The sequence below is a fragment of the Pongo abelii genome, chromosome 3 (genome assembly GCF_028885655.2).
Source record: "Pongo abelii isolate AG06213 chromosome 3, NHGRI_mPonAbe1-v2.0_pri, whole genome shotgun sequence".
In the NCBI taxonomy this organism is placed as follows: domain Eukaryota; kingdom Metazoa; phylum Chordata; class Mammalia; order Primates; family Hominidae; genus Pongo; species Pongo abelii.
Genome location: NC_071988.2, coordinates 56,001,782 through 56,018,417, shown reverse-complemented (window position 1 = coordinate 56,018,417; position 16,636 = coordinate 56,001,782). Strand labels below are relative to the sequence as shown.

At 34.8% G+C, this 16,636-nt stretch overlaps 1 protein-coding gene across 49 annotated transcripts in view; it reads left to right on the top strand.

Annotated features, from left to right (window-relative positions):
* Positions 1-16,636, top strand: part of ADGRL3 (adhesion G protein-coupled receptor L3) — an 858,853-nt gene that overhangs the window by 39,603 nt on the left and 802,614 nt on the right. For 5 of the 49 annotated variants that reach the window (XM_063723426.1, XM_063723419.1, XM_063723416.1 and 2 more), the window contains exon 2: positions 15,728-15,776. The exons of 39 other annotated variants lie outside the window; for them this stretch is intronic. The gene's annotated coding sequence lies outside the window, so the exon portion shown is untranslated. Of the gene's footprint in view, positions 1-13,414; positions 13,492-14,213; positions 14,372-15,727; positions 15,777-16,636 lie in introns of all 49 variants that reach the window. 5 more of the 49 variants (XM_063723418.1, XM_054553916.2, XM_054553914.2 and 2 more) reach the window with 3 other exon arrangements.

The following is a 16,636-nucleotide window of genomic DNA, read 5'->3' as shown; positions in this document are numbered from 1 at the left end:
TTTTCTGGAGAACAGGGTCTCGCTATATTGCCCAGGCAGGTCTCGAACTCCTGGGCACAAGCTGTCCTCCTGCCTCTTGCCTCCCTGAGAGCTGGGATTACAGGCGTGAGCCACCGCGCCCGGCCTCCAAAAGGATCTTGCAAGATTTCGTTGTCTGCCCATCTCTAAGGAAGACTTTCTGCATCACAAGTTTAGTATAAGAAAACTTTATTTTTCTTTCCAATAAAGTAGAGCCTAAGCATCTATGAAACAGATGTAGATGTCTTTATCTGTAATTTTTAACTCTTTTAATGCTGAAATAAAATTTAGTTGAATAGGTGTCAGTTTTCTATATATTAACTCGATTTTTTAAAACAAATTTTAAGAAAGTTCAATGGGTATGTAGAGCTATTTACAGATGTTTGCTAGGGATATAGTCATGTGTTGCCAGCAGAGTTTCCATAAATGTTTATTTCTTTTTTAATACTTGCTACAAGACGTAATTTTTTGTTTATGCATTTACTTGTTTAATGTTTCATGAGGGATGAATCTAATTTATCTTGTTCATTACAATCTTATGCACAGGGCTAGGGACATAGGACATGCTTGATAAATATTTGTTGAATGAAATAATGAAAGATTTTGTTGAAACTAATGTATAGGTATGATTTTAGTGGCTATGATATCTAGTTGTAATGTATAATACTCATTGAGCACTTACTGTTTAATCTTATGCATTAGTTCATTTAAAATCCTAAAAATTATGTTGTTATACTCATTTTTAGATGAAAAAACTGTATTTGTACATATATCTTTTACACACACATACATATAAAACATTGTGCAGATTTATAGCGAAGGTATAAATCTTTTATAATTCTTAGGAAACATCAGAACAATATAATAAATGGCCAGATAAAGCAGATATAGCTCATTTGGGCCTTAAAAATAGAAATAATTTAGAGATTAGATGAATAAGAGATAGGATGATTTGATAAAGGTAACGAAGGTGTTTGTGATAGTTTTCATGAGTATGTAGGGTCACAGTTTTGAAAGAGGATATGTGGTTCAGTGTAGATTCCAGAAGATCTTGAATGATAGCCATAGGATTTTTGACTTTATCAGGAAATTGGGCACCATGTAGATTCTTAAATTAGGTATCAATATACTGAAACTACTTTTATCAATACCGATGTTAGCTGGACTAATCTACAAATGGCTTGGAAATATTTTTAAAGATTACTTATTTTTAGGCTTGCCATTGTAAAAAAATTAATTCTTATTTCATATTTGATTTTTATTAAATTTATAAGTTACTTAGAAACAAAATGTGCAGTTTGAATTGGAAGTGACCTGTCTTCTACCTATATCCATTTTTAATCTTAACACTCCTGAGATTTTAGTAAGCAGCACAATATTTATCACTTGTTTACAGCTTAATGTATAAACCTTTTTACTTGTGAGCACAGAAATACAATCAGACACCACTGACTCTTATTATAGTTTGAATCTTATATTCCATTATTTTGTTTAACATTGCTATATTTGGGAGAAATGTATTTTATGTTTTATAATCTATCTAAACATACTAAATTTGCTATGGTATTTAGCATGAATTAGATGTCAGAATAGATCTGATAATGCAATTCCTTGCTTAACTCTTTTCTTTGCATTATTCTTAGAATACAAATCCAAATAATTAGTATGGCCAAACCTCAGGTGCTATGGCTTCTGTCCATCCCTCCAGCTTTCTCTCACATCACTCTCTTCATGGCCAACTCTGCTCCAGCACTCTGTACTGTTTCTTCAGTTGTGGTTCTTTCCTGATTGTGAATATTCATGCAGACTGTTGTCTTTGCCTAGAGCATTATCTTTCACCCCATCCACTTTTTCCTGGGCAGCACTTATTCATGATTGTATTTCCTGATCATCTGTTTGATATCTGACTCCCTGTTCTGATTGTAACCTCAATGAGGATGGAGATTGTGTCTATTATGTCACACTGTGGTACATTCGTTGTCCTGCAGAGGACCAGGCATGTAGTTGGTGTTCAGTAAATATTTGTTAAATGAGGTGAATGAATGTCTCCCAGATCAATTAAGTTGTACTTTGATGTTTTTCAAACACATCGGAGTGTGAATTGCCACAAAGAAGCCTGTTAGCTGTTTGAAGCCTTCTGCAATTTTTCTTTATTCTATTATCTCATATATTGATTTATATTTGAATCAATGGCCATTTACACTGTTTTAAACATTACATCCCCTATCTTTATGTAAGCTTGCATTCAGAATTAATGTCTGAACCCCAACAAAAACCAGTGTTTGGTATATCAGTGAGGAGCTTTCCAATGAAACAGTTACATGCATTTTTTATGAACATTAGAATTAGCAGTGCAGAAAACACATAGAAATTCCCAGTACACATGTATTTACTGCCTTAAGGCTGTTGGCTAACAGTTTACCCTTAACTGTATAGGAATGTGCTCTTATTTGTTGGGTAAATAGAATATATGTGATGATTTCGTTTTTACAGACTGTCATTCTCTTCACAATAAACACATTATTTAGTTTTAATATTTTAACATTAAGGAATATATTACTTCTATAATTTATTTTAAAGAATTATTGAACAGTTGTTTTATGCAAGGCACTTTTTAGTGTGCAAACCAATAAGGCATAATCTCTGGCTTTAAGGAGTCTATTTGTAAGCTAGTGAGAAAATAGGGCAAGTGCTATAAGCAGTCTACAAACAGCCATGGGGACATGAGGGGAAACAATTAATTTCAACAAGGGAATCAATTAAACCTTCACTGAAATAGGTGATATTAGACATGAACATTTAAAGATGAGTAAGATTTCTGTTCGACTGATAAGAATTATGTGACACCCTGTGTGTGTTTAGTATAGGGGTTTCAATTTCAAAGTAAATGGGAAGTAAACAAAACCATCAGGTAGAGATCAAACTATTTGCTTTATTAATAGTAGATCTCAGTTAAAAACCAAAGTCTGGACTTGCAGCCAAATGGTTTTGCAAGTACTTCTCTTCTAGAGTTAAAACTTACCCAGACCAAGAGGGAGAAGAGAACCAGGTCCTGTGTGAACTGTGAATTTTTACACTTTCTTTTGCTAAATTGAGGAATATAGACATCAATGACAGACACTTGAGGTCCCACACAATCTCTGCTTCTCCCTTGGGCAGCAGCAACTGAGCAATGAAGAGATTTTCTAGCATGTTTTTGTCTTCGAAGTACAGGTTTCTGCATGAGAGAGAGACTTAGAGTTTCCTCTAGCAGTATTTTTCTTTTTTTTTTTTTTTTTTTTTTACAGTCACAGATGTCAACACTTCTTTTTTAATAATACATATAACTAATTAATAGAAAAACAGTAATGGTATAGAAGAACTTAACAATATTATCAGCCAACTAGCTGTAATTGACATGTATATTGTAATTTGTGATTGTGATTGTTTTGTAACTGAATTGACATTTATATAATACCACCAAAGAATAGCAAAACACATATTCTTTTTAAGTGCGTATATTCACCACCAAGATAGAACATATCTTGGGTCCCAAAAGAAATATTAATAAATTTCAAAGAATTGAAAATCATAAAATGTATGTTTTCTAATAACAATAAAATTAAACTAGCAGTATTTTTCTAAAGAGAAACTTGCCTAAATTTTAAAAGATATATACTTGTAATACTTAAATAAGGCCTTTTTGGTTCTAATGTTGGCTTTTCTTTAAAGCCATCATTTTGTTTGGAAGAAAAACTACTTAATGTCCATTTTAGTCCCTCTTCCTTCAAAGACATTTAAAAGGAAGTCATGTTTGCACTAGTGGAAATCTTGGGCAAATAATATTAAAAAGATATCATGTTTGATTTGTGAATGAAACCCAGGGTTGATTTTAATACAGTCATCATAAAATAAGTTAAAGGACATTATTTCATTGTGCAATCTAATAAACCTAACCACACTATTAAGATTCAGTTAAATTCAATTTTACTTTACTACTAAAAATATTTTCGTGAAATACTATCCTTAGATTTAAGAAACGTTTCTATAGTGATGGTTAATTTGTATTGGCAATTGTAAATAAAGTTGTTTGATAGAATGCAAAGACTAGGATCATATGTTGCTATCGGGTCTACTTAACTTTCCCTATCTGTCATATTTTATAGAGCAAATATTTGTAGGTTATGGACTTCAGTGTGAGACCTTTGGCTGTGAAAGTTTATTAGCTGACTCCAGTTACACTGATTTATGCAGTAGTAAATATGATGAAAGGGGAGGGATTGTGTTTTACCAGTAAGAAAAACAGTAGAACAGAGGGGATTAGACTTGTATTTCAAGTCATCTACTCTCTGGGGCATATTTTCCTTATAAAAATGTTTCAATGATATAAATGCCCATTTAATAGAATATAAATATTTATCAATTAAACAGTATTAATAGAAGAGTTGCAGAACTGAATTTTCTTTCTCCATAAGGCCTAATAGGTACACAAGTAATAAAGAAATAAAACCGATCTTTCTCTTTCTCTCCTCAAATAGATTTATGCATGTGTGAATACATGTGTGATATGTTCTCTTATATGACATGAATTTATAATGCTGATAAGATTAAACTAGCATTTAATTTTTTTAGGGTTATTGTGCAATGATAAAATAAACTCATAAAAAAGCCAATTAAAACCCATTCTTGGATTTCTTGTTATGGAACGGCTGTACCCTGAGTCAGTAATTGGGAACACACAGATGGAATCAGCCCCCATAAAAACACAATCTCTGACTCAATAGAACCTATGGACTCTGGCAAAAATAGGAATGATATTAAGAATCTCGAATAGTGGGTCAGAGAAGTAGACAAATTGATCATTTTCACCTAAATATTTGCACTTAGCACTGTGATACAACTTCACTGATGGCTTCTGTTCCATCTTTCTGCTTTTCTACTGGTTTATTTCTACCACTCATCTTTGCTTATTATGCTATATTGTTGGTATTGTTTTTTGTAATGGAAGAGTGTTTGTTTAGAGATAAATGAAGGATTCACTGAGTGGGGCACTGTCCACACAATCTCCTTTCCTTTACTCTTCTGGAGATACTGGCATGAAGAACGGGGCTGCAAACTGGTGAGTGGGTTGGGCAGTAGGAAATGAGGAGACAGCATCTTGTGCATTCTTTCTCTTGTTTCCTTCTTGTCCTCTTCTCTCTGAAGCACATTCAATTTTGCTGTCTTTACTTCTGCTTCCGTTGCCAGACTGTCAAGGACAGCTGAAGAAAAATCAGATAGACTTGTGGATCAGTGCTTTTATACATGTAAGGTTTTTAGCCTTAGCCGAACTTTGAGTACTGCTCAGCAAATCCTTTCCCCTGTCTCCCAGGCAGCTCCCTTTCTCATCTATCATGCTCTTTGTATTTGCATGTGCTATTCTTTTCCTGAAATACATTTAAAAAATTTCTTCTCCAGATAAAGCCTAGTCATCCTTCAAGACAAGTCTGGAATGCTACGTCAATTTATGAAGCTTCATAGTCTGCCACTTCCTCCTGTCCATCTTCCTCATGTCTTGTCCCCAGCAGAGTTAGTTTCTTTCTTTCGTGTACAATACAAGAGGCATTGTCATTATTGTTTATGCCTTTCTCTCCCACATGCAATTACTGGAGGCCATGTCCATGCCTCATTAATTGTTGTCTTGCCCAGTACTTGGCACATGGTTGGCATTAGTTTAGGTTTGTTTAGTAAATCAGTGCCTGTGAATATGTTGCCAGTCTCAAAATGCAGCTTGCAAGAGGAGCGAGAGCCATCATATTCACATTTGTCACAAATGTCTTCCTATTTATAATTATCATACTTTATTTTAAACACATCACTGTGTAGTAATAGCATTAAGTGGTAAACAGATGCAAGGGTGAAGAAATAGTTCAAATGATAATCTAGGTTCCCTACTTTCAGATTGGGCAATAAAATACCTTCAGGCAGATAGCTGTCTCTTCTTATTCGTCTTTATTTTCTTTTACAAGATTTTTCAGGCTATAGGCTTCTGTGATATCTGTGAGTCCCCCTTGCCACTGTTTGTTAGCATCTGATCTGTAGCTACCATTTATATTAGCTTTCTCTGTATTTCCCACCCTTATCATCACTTTTCTTTTCTACTCTCTGTTGTCTGCTAACTATGGCCCTTTTCTACATAAAATCTACAACTCTTTTCAGATCTCATTTTTGTCAGCCACTTGCCAGCTGTTGAGCCAACAGCTGATTTTTGTTATGTAGTGAAAGGGTGGGGCCCTTGGCTCACAGCTGTCAAGCTTCTGGTTCTTTTCCCTCACTGCCTTGAAAGCCCAAGTCCCTTATTACATAAAATAGCCCAGCTGCTATCTATCTTGTAACAGGCGATCAGAGAAGAGCTTTCTGTAGGATGATTAATAACAAGACTAGTTACGAGGGTAGCTAGATGGTGCCTGACAGAACTTATATCAAGCATTGGGGGGAGTTTAGTCATTGCTATGTTGCTGTATATTAGGGTCTCTTAAAAGAGATAATTTATGACAAAATTTAAAAATTTACAGGAGTTATTTTTGTATACCCAAATTTGTTTGGTTTTACCATACATTTAAATTTAGATGTGTTATTTAGGTTGAAACTTAGCAATATTGGCTTTGAAGACACTCACGTCTAATGTAAATTTTATTTTTTATTATTTGTCTTATTTTTGTTATATTATAATTTTAATTTTGTGTTTTCCAGCAGAAATGAAGTTAACTATACCCTAAATAACAGATTTATGGTAATAACGCTTTTCCTATATAATATTTTAACCAAAATGAGGTGTGTATATATATATTTATATATTATAAAACTTAGCATATATTCCAATTCTGAGCCATCCCTCTTCCCATATATACCTTCTAATAAAGTTCCTCTTCAGAAAAAGAATATATATATGGGGGGAAGGGGATGGCTCAGAATTGGAATAAATGCTAAGATTTACTAGGATTACTGGTTGGCATTAAAATTCATCATGTGCTTACAGGAAAGATATTCAATTTATACTCTATAACACAACACAAATTGAATGCTACCACTTATGGATTATCTTCCAAGCAAACATGATATGTAATAATATAACAATGTGATATTGAGATTTTTTTAAAGGAAGAGAAGTAATTTTTTCTGTAAATTTTAGTTTCAGGCATCTTTGCCATGAGCATATTGGCTTTCAAACCATGATGAAAAGCAGTCACTTTTTTTTTCTAGCTAAATTCATTTAACCATTAAGTTATCATATATTTGTTGAGTTCTCATAAAGTTTCAGACACTGAGCTACATCCTGGGGATAGAGTGGTGGGTACAACACATAAAGAGCCTTCATTGTATTCTGTTGCAATTCAGAGTGCTTTTTATAAATAGAAACCCTGCCTGTGTATGTTCTCCTATAGACAGACCAAGATATATATGATAATTCTTGTAATGTAGATTATATAAACATGCTTAGCTCTTTTCTGAAAGTTCTTGGGGCATTCACTTTTTGACAGCACAAATTGTAAATCTTGGATAAAATCGTTATCTGCATTGGTTGTGATGGTAGTTAAACACATTTCAAAGGGCTTGTTTTTCAACTTATTTCCCATGAATTGCCACAATTCAAAGTTGCCCATCTCTCCTCATCCTGAATGGTAATTAGATATTGACTCTTTTCAGGCAAATTTCAGTCAGTTATAGGGTTTTCTAATTAAACAACAGAAGGATACTTGTGATAGCGTTTACATTCTGTAGTTTTGTATTCTACATATTTTACATTAAAATATATGATTGCCTTTTCCTACCCCCGTATAATTTAGGTTTATGAGAAATTGTTATTTTCCTTTCTTAGGTATTAAAATGATACTCAAAGGTATCAATAATAATAATAATAGCTATAATTTATAGATCAGGAGCAATTGTCAAGAATGATACCAGAACGATACATTATAGTAGCCAAGGAAGTTATCCTGTGATATGTTTCCTTGCTCGTAGAGTTAATAGCAAAGAAATGAACCACATGAATCCCCAATTTATGCTTTGAAGCAATGCAAAACCATTCAAAGAAAAATTAATTTGATTTATGTTTTAGAGCTATTTTATTTACTCTAGATATCCCCGTACAAGAAGAGTGTAGTAATTTCATTTAAAAGGTTTAGAGGGGCAAACTGCTCTATGTGTGAAATGCAGTGTTGACTCACTGAATTGAAACCTTCTCACTTACTTTTCTTTGCTTCTTTAGCAGTTAGATCAAGTGCTGCTGTAGAGTAATTTTTTTTTTGGTCATTCTCATAGATTTTCAGATTATCTTCTAAAGCAGACCCATGGTGAGTTGTTGAAATGCTTCATTTCAGAAAGTTACATATGACTAAGCATGCCCTAAATTGAAAAGTTAAATTAAATTATTGCTTATGTAACATTTCTTTCCAAGTATTGAGTCTGATTACTTACTAAGCAACTCATCAGTGATTTTTTCACTGCCTCAATTTATTGTTTATTTAAGGTGTTTTAAAGAACAAATTTCACTGCTATTTTATAATCAGCTCAGCTAAATGGCAAATACTAGGTTAATATTATAATATTGACTGTCTTTTGGTATAATCTGACATGACTTATTTGTAGGTTGCTGACAAAAGGGATGAAATGGTTAATGGCTAGAACATGTAGGCAAAATCTTGAATGGATTTAAAATTAGCTATCTTATATTTGTCTAAAATACTCTTTATTCCTTGAGACACCAAGTTTTCTTTTAAAAGCACATCTAATCAATTTCAAAGTGAAGAAAAATAGAGTCTGAGCCAGTTTAGAAAATTATTTCTCCTTGAAATGTTCAGAGTGCTGGAATTTATTTTACAGTTCCACCTAAGCAGGCTTCTGGACTGAAAGGAAGGGAATGAATAGTGTCTAAATCTGCTTTAGGAGAGAGCTTGTTTATCGAGCTACACCTCATTTTCCTTTATCTGTCACTACGTAAATAATAGGTCGAGTTTCTTGGTTGTTTGTATTCTACGTGCACAGCATAAAGCTTGAGTCAACTAACTGTAGCAATTTTGATTCTTCTGTAAGCTTTCCTTTTCTTGCTAAGCTCGCTTCTCCATCTAACCTTCCTGTTTCCAACAGGATGCAAACAGAATTATGAAGTTTAGACAATTAGAGTGTTTGTGTCTATCTTTAAATTCATGCATTCAGTCTGGAAATGAAGTACAGGTTTTTTGCAGGATGAAATAGAAATTACAGTCAAGTGGACTGTTAGGAATAAATGGATTTCTTTTTCTTTTTTGGAGCTTTCAACATTGAGTTCGGCAAAATCTTTCAGTAAAGGTAATACATTCATAAAGATTAACTGTGTCCAACTGCGTTTATCAGAAAACCCTACATATTAGGGGCCTAGACAGTACAGAAATACATTTCTCTGTCTTGGAAAAAGAAGTTTAGCAGTAAGTGATGCATGGCTCTATGTTGTCTTCATGATCTGGAGAGACCAAAGCTCCTGCCTCACCCTCCTCCTCCTCCTCCTGCATTTTGACTCTGGCGTTCATTCTCTGGATCACCTCACATTAAAGTTGGCTTCTGGTGCTACAGCTACCTCATCTACATTCCATATTGCATGAAGGAAACAAAGGAAGCAAACAGAGTGACAAAAGGAATACATTTTCCAGCTAATCAGCAGCTTTCTAGGAAATTCCACACAATGCTTATGTATCATTAGCTTGAATTTAATCACATGGCCACACCTAGCTGAAAACGTTGGGAAACGTAGTCTTTTAACTGAGTGTATTGCCCCATAAATAAAATTGAAAAGGAGAGAATGGATACTATGCACAATTAGCAGTCACTGTTATTTTCAATTTCCTCATCTTTAAAATGAGCAAGTGAGTGGCTTTCTCATGGTAGTTTTATGAGGATTAAGGGGGATACCGCGTAAATGATTCTTAGGCCTGGAACATAGTAAACATTAGCATGGTTCCCTTTCTAATTCTCATTTCCCTTACCATTACTGTAACATTAAAGCAGCGGGAAGTCTCAAGGCTTTATGGACTCTTATGATGATCCACATTAACTTGTGAATTATTTCACTTTCGGGACTAATATGTGCTTTGTTTTGCAATTGGTGTCTCCTTGCATTGTCTCCCTTCTATAATGTCTTACTCAGTGTTGGGATGTAAGTATATTCTGTCTTTATGCCCTATATAACTAAGAATTGAGGATCAGTCACTCTTTGAAGTGGAAAAGGATTCGCCACAGGGTTGATAAATCTATCCTTCTGAAATTTTGGGGACTACGGATTTCCCTGAAGCTATCAATCTACCTGAGGAAGCGACAAGCTCTTTAGAACAGAGCATTCAATGGCAGTGAGGAACCAAGGCAGCCTCAAGTGGGTTACAGGACTGTTTTCTTGTTAAAGGAGGAGTTGGATTGGCTGATCTTTGGGGTTCTTCTTACTTCTTAAATAACATGATTCTAGGAATTCCATTTTCCTCACATATTTTAAGTCACACACAGGTTCTTGTGATGTTTGGTGCCTTTTATATGTAGCCTGGATAGTGAGGGCCTGATCTGATGGCCTTGAAGGAGCTCTTATAATCTATACCATTGATTTTTGTTGCCTAAGATACTGACTTCTTTGTTTTTCTCTCTTGAATTCTAAGAATTGCCAATTATTCAGATTTGAACCACTTCAAGTAAATTTTCCTGAAAGTGAAATCGTTTAGTGATACTTACATTAGTACATTTTTGACGTGCATGCTTATGTAAGAACTGCATATTTTTTTCTCTCAAATGAGCTGTGTGTTACTGACAGCTGAGAAGTTACAAATAACTCCAGGTAAATACTGGTTCTGATATTTGTTACTTCTGTGCTGTTGGTAAGGTCACTTAAATGCCTAAAGACTTAGTTTCCTCGTCTGTAAAATGGGAATATTTATAATACTCTTTTTATAGGTTAAATGGGAGTGTTATAATAAAATCATAAATATGAAGCCTTAACAGTATATCTGGAGCAAGAGATCATTAAAATTGTTTTATTACTGCTGTTTCTATTATGGAAATGAACTTAGAAAATTAGATAATTTAACTAGAGTGATAGTCCATTTGTATATTGCTGTATAAAAAACTTCCCAAATCTAATGGCATAAAACAACTACTGTTTTATTACGCTCACAAATTATGTGGGCAGAATTTGGACAGGGCAGTGAAGGTGAGGGCTTGTCTCTGCTCCGTCATGCCTGGGGCTTCAGTGGGGAAGATTCCAAAGGCAGAATGGGCCTCAGAGGTCTGGGGCCTGGAATCATCCGGAGGCTCTTTCACCTACATGCCTGGTTTCTGGGCTGTGCTGACCAAAGGCTGTGCCTAGCTAGACTATTGACTAGAGAACCTACACATGGCCTCCCCATGTGACCTGGACTTCTCCCAGTATGACAGCTGTGTTTGGAAAGGGAACGCTCGGAGAGCAGTTGTATCAGGTAACAAAGAGGAAGCTGCATGGCATTTGATGACCTCACTTCAGATGTCAGATGTCCCATAGCATCACTTTTGCCACATTCTATTAGTTGAAGAATTCACAGGCCCTCCCAGATTCAAGGTGAAAAGACACCGACGTTTAAGTCTTCTTGGTACAGTGTCGAGCAACTTGTGGTTATCACCAATGAGATGACAAGGAGTAAACATGATTAACTTTGAAAACAGTTTTTCTATAAATTATTCTTAAGAAAGTAATGTAACTGTAACATGTCACCTACTATGGGCAAGCAGTTTCAGGTTTCCATCAGAGGCCTAAAACCACTGTAAATTTAATCCTAGATTTTCATCTTATTAATCTTGGATCTTCACACTCTCAACTCTAGGATTTTTTTTTCTTTCAGTTTAAAAGTCATTGTGATCCTCAAGCAGTGATACTTTATTTTTCTTGCAGAAGTTTCTTATCCTAAGATTTTTTTTTTTTTTTTTTTTTTTTTTTTAGAGATGGAGTTTCACTCTTGTTGCCCAGGCTGGAGTGCAATGGCCTGATCTCGGATCACTGCAACCTACGCCTCCCAGGTTCAGGCTACTCTTCTGCCTTAGCCTCCCGAGTGGCTGGGATTACAGGCACCTGCCACCATGCCCAGATAATTTTTGTATTTTTAGTAGAGAAATGTTTCGCCATGTTGGCCAGGCTGGTCTTGAACTCCTGACCTCAGGTGATCCACCCACCTCAGCCTCCCAAAGTGTTGGGATTACAGGCATGAGCCACCGCGCCCAGCCCCTACGATTCTTATGAGGACTAAATTGCCTATTTTAAAAATGTCTAGATCAGTATCATGGATATAAATTCATTATGTGTACATTAAATTAAATAAAAAACATACCTGTAAGCCCCTTTTAAAAGCTATAAGGAACTACAGGAGGTAAATTATTCTTAACTCAGTATGTTATTTACTAATATTGTGTCATTAACATCATCATTACACTATTTTGTCAAAAGATTTGAAAAAATGTGAGTTTGATAAATGTTTTAAAGTTAGAATTCATTACAAACAAATAAGTGATTCAAATTTTTGAATGACAGTGAATGAACATTTGTAAAACTTTGTTCTAGGGGCTGTAGTTATAATTGTGTTTCAGTTGTAAATGTCTCATTAACTTTATAAATTGATCCCTGTTATTTGTTTGGAAGTGACAGCACAATAATATCAAATTAAGCTAATAGCTCGCTTTGTCAGATCACTGTATTTTAGATCGTTTCTGATTTCATTTGTCTCAAATTAGATGAACTTTTTTTTTTTTTTAGTCCTGGTAGCTTGATTCAAAATGTGACATTTTGGCACTCAGTAGTTAATGATACTATTCTAAACTTTAAAATCAAAAAGGAAATATATTTACATCTAAATGACCATACTGTCTTCTGCTCGTCATGTCTGCTATTTAATTTTTATTTTTAGTGACCTCAGAGTAGGAATACCTTACATAGGCTCATGTCTGAAAATGATTTGAAAAGCCAGGTAAACTTGCCTTTTCTGGATGCTTTTCTGTCCTCCGAGTGAGGTGAAGACACTGAGGTTAAGGTGTGTCATGCATGTATTTTTGGTTACTTATTTTCAGTCTAAGCCAGTTATATGAGTAGCTCTAATGGTTAACTTTGTAAATCATTCAAGAATCTGGCTGCTTTCTGAAAACATACCTGGGCCTTTAGGCAGCCGTCTACAGGTGATTGCGCCTGGATGTTTGCCTAAAGATGATTTAGAAAATTGGTTGGAAGCTTTGCTCTTCCCCAGCTATCAAAAATTAACCTGCCAGAAATTTGCAAACACAGCAAAGTTATGTTAATGATTCTGACTCATGCACAAGATTTTCTTTTTAAAAAAATATAAAGCTGACTATTCCAAATTCCAAAGATTCAGCATTTATTATTTGGTAATTTACTTTTATATTGCAGAATGAGTAGGACATTCGTTACCAGACCCCTTGACTGTCTCAAACCTCTAGGCTGTTGACTCAGTGTACTTATTGGAGGTAGGTGACCAGTATTCTCTTACTCCATTGACAAACACGGGGTCTCATTTGTTGGGGAAAAAAAGAGGAAAGTCTTTGTACTGAAGACTTACACCAAGAGGAACTGTTGTCTGATTTCCAAACAGGCCAGGGAATATATTGTGTTGCAGGATCCCCTTGGGTATTCATTAAAGCATAGTGACTGTGTCACGGGGTGAGAGCCTAGAGAGCTGACATGGGCCTATTTTGTAATATGTGCACAACTTCGTTTGTATGTTCAGTTCCACACACACACATACACGTATATATATATATATATATATATATATAGGATTAAGTATATTTATAGCCTTTCCAATCAATACCATTTGTATTACAAACTTATTTCTAGAATTACTTTGTACTTTATAATGAAAGTGAGCTTCAAAGTCTTTGAAATTTTGCATATAAGTTAGTAAATTGTTATCTCTGTGAGAGTTGCACCAGATGATCTCCAAATGTTCTTGCAGCTCTAAATCCCTATGATTCTGTGAACCACGATTATTTTTTCCCAAATTAAGCCTCCACCTGTATGATTTTTGGCCTTTGCTTAATTCTGAGTGTAAACATCTTTATCAAAATACTGTACAAGCAGTCAAGTCACATTATCAATAATCAGTAGTTGAGAAAAAGAAAGCTTGCTAATTTGGGCTCTTTTCATATTAACCACTGCTCAAACTCATTATGCATTATTTCTTTTTCAGTTAGAGGAGTTCATTTACATTCAGCATCTTTGGGTTAAGTCAAGGTGAAAAAGCATTCACCGTATAGTCCCCAATTCACTTCCATCTTCTAGAATTGTGAGTCATTTTTTTAGAAGTTGTAAAATGGGGATTGTAAACTCAGAAGCCTCATGGGTTAGGTAGGTATCATTAATGAGTTAGGGATATAGTGTGTAAATGTTGCCAGAACCTCACATTATTTTTTAAGAAACTATTAGTCCAGATTTTTGTTATGAAAGTTTCTACCTTCTTAGTGCTGTTTGAAATTATTTTAAAATCTTGAATGTTAAAAAGATAAATAAATAAGAATGACATGACTGTGCATGACCAGGTCTCTTCATTCTTTAACTTCTACCTGAAAACCAGGCATACTCTTCAACTTCATGCTGCTAGATATTCTGTTGTGAATCATTTACCCTTATAGATCCCTCCTCTTGGGGATTTCCACTTACTTACTCCCTCACTGCACGGTTGTACAAGTGTGAACATGCCTGGAGACTATAATTATCCGTGGATTTTGACAAAAGATCCTCAGTAGTTATTACTATGCTTATTACGTTCCCGGACAAATTTTTGTCTCCTAAATTAACATCAGGTTGACAGGCATCCAGGATGGATGCTGATTCTCTGGTCATGTGCACACTCAAAACTTAGTTTTATCAGTCATTTTTCTTCCTTGTGGATCACCTCAGAATCTTTTACATTTTTTCCCGTTTATTTTTTATCTTTCAGTACCATCCCTGCTGTTGACCCCGTGCACACCACAGCACCAATGGCTTCCTTCATTCTTATGTCTTAATTTTTTTTCAAGTAGAGTCATTTCATAATATGACATTCTTGTACTTTTTACATCACTGAAAGAATAAGATGGATAATGTACACAAACTAACTCAAATTGCAGCATAAATATCATGAACATATATTAGATTAAAAGCTGTTGCTATGGCTGACATTAGAATGACATCTCCTGACTGCTAAATTCATTTGTTGCTGACACTCAGGGTTGGTTGATATCCCGTTGTTCTTGAACACAGACTCGCTCACTTCAGTGAAATTTTTAAGGCAGAAAGTTCTCAAGAGCTGCTGTCTGAAGCAAATCTTATGGCCAGAAGTTATAGTATATTCAGACTGATGCGCTGGAGTTTTTGAAATGATTCATTTGGTCTTCTTATGAAATAGTTTTGAGATTCCTCTTAGTAAACATTGGCTTGATTTTGTTTCTGTAATTTTTTTTTTCTTCTCCGCTGTATGGAGAAGACCGTCATGAGTGAACTTGGCAATTGCCTTGTTAAAACCAGTTGGACATTATCTTCCACATTGCGAAGCTATGCGTGTCTGATATGTTCTGAAAGAATAGAATTTATAGTTAGATATACTATTTTTGATTATTTACTCAGAAGGAGACATGTAATTATTCTTACGTTGTCATGAAGATCTATTAAATGCATTTATATTTCACATCAATGTTATGAAGTTCCATTATTATTATTTTACAGAGGGGAAGCCAACATACAGGAGTGGAAATTACTTGGCCACATCGCACAGGTAGGAAATTAGTCTTGGAAGTTTAACATAGAAATCTCATTCTTAACCACTATCCTGTCTGCCTCTCATTATTTCATTTGAAATAGCTCACGGTTAGTCTAGGCAGGGTCCAATAAATTGTTTCTTAGCACCATACAAATCAATCCCTAGTAAGTTGTTATAGAAGCTTTTGTAAGAATAGTGTAAAGCTCCTCTGTCGATATTTTGAAGAATTTACTGTTCTCCTCTTTTGCAAAGTGAATATGCATGTTTCTGCGTCAGCCTGCAGTCTTCTGGCCTCTCCCCAACCTTTTAAGTTCCTTCAAAGATTGCTGCAGTTGTTGGATCTACTTTGCATGTCCTTTCAAAAAATATGGCCCTTAGTCAAAGGGTCCAGGGGACTGAAACACTTTTTCAGTGAATAAAAAAGTTTTCGTTTCTCAAAACACATTTTTTAAGCATTAACCTCACTTGTCTTTCTGGTAAGTTTTTCTTCTGTTCTTTTCAATCAGGTGGCCATTCTCTTGACAGAAAATTCTGAGACAACATAACAATTGGTTATTTAGCTGTTTTTTAATCATTTTTTTCCTTATCCTTTACTTTTTACACCATTAATCTCAAAATGTATGCCTCTTCTTTCCTTGTTATGTGTGTATTTGAGTATTGATTTAAACTGTAGCAGCATTTGTTGGATAATTAGGAATTTTAAAACACATCAGAAGTTATCTTTCTGCAAAGCTGACTAGAATTTATGAAAACTGTGAGTTTTTTCTGAACTAGTAACAATAATACAACAATTATCCATTTTTTTCTCAATATGAGCCAGTAAAAGGACTTGACATTTTCAAGAACATCATTTAAATCCTTCAAGATAAATTTTC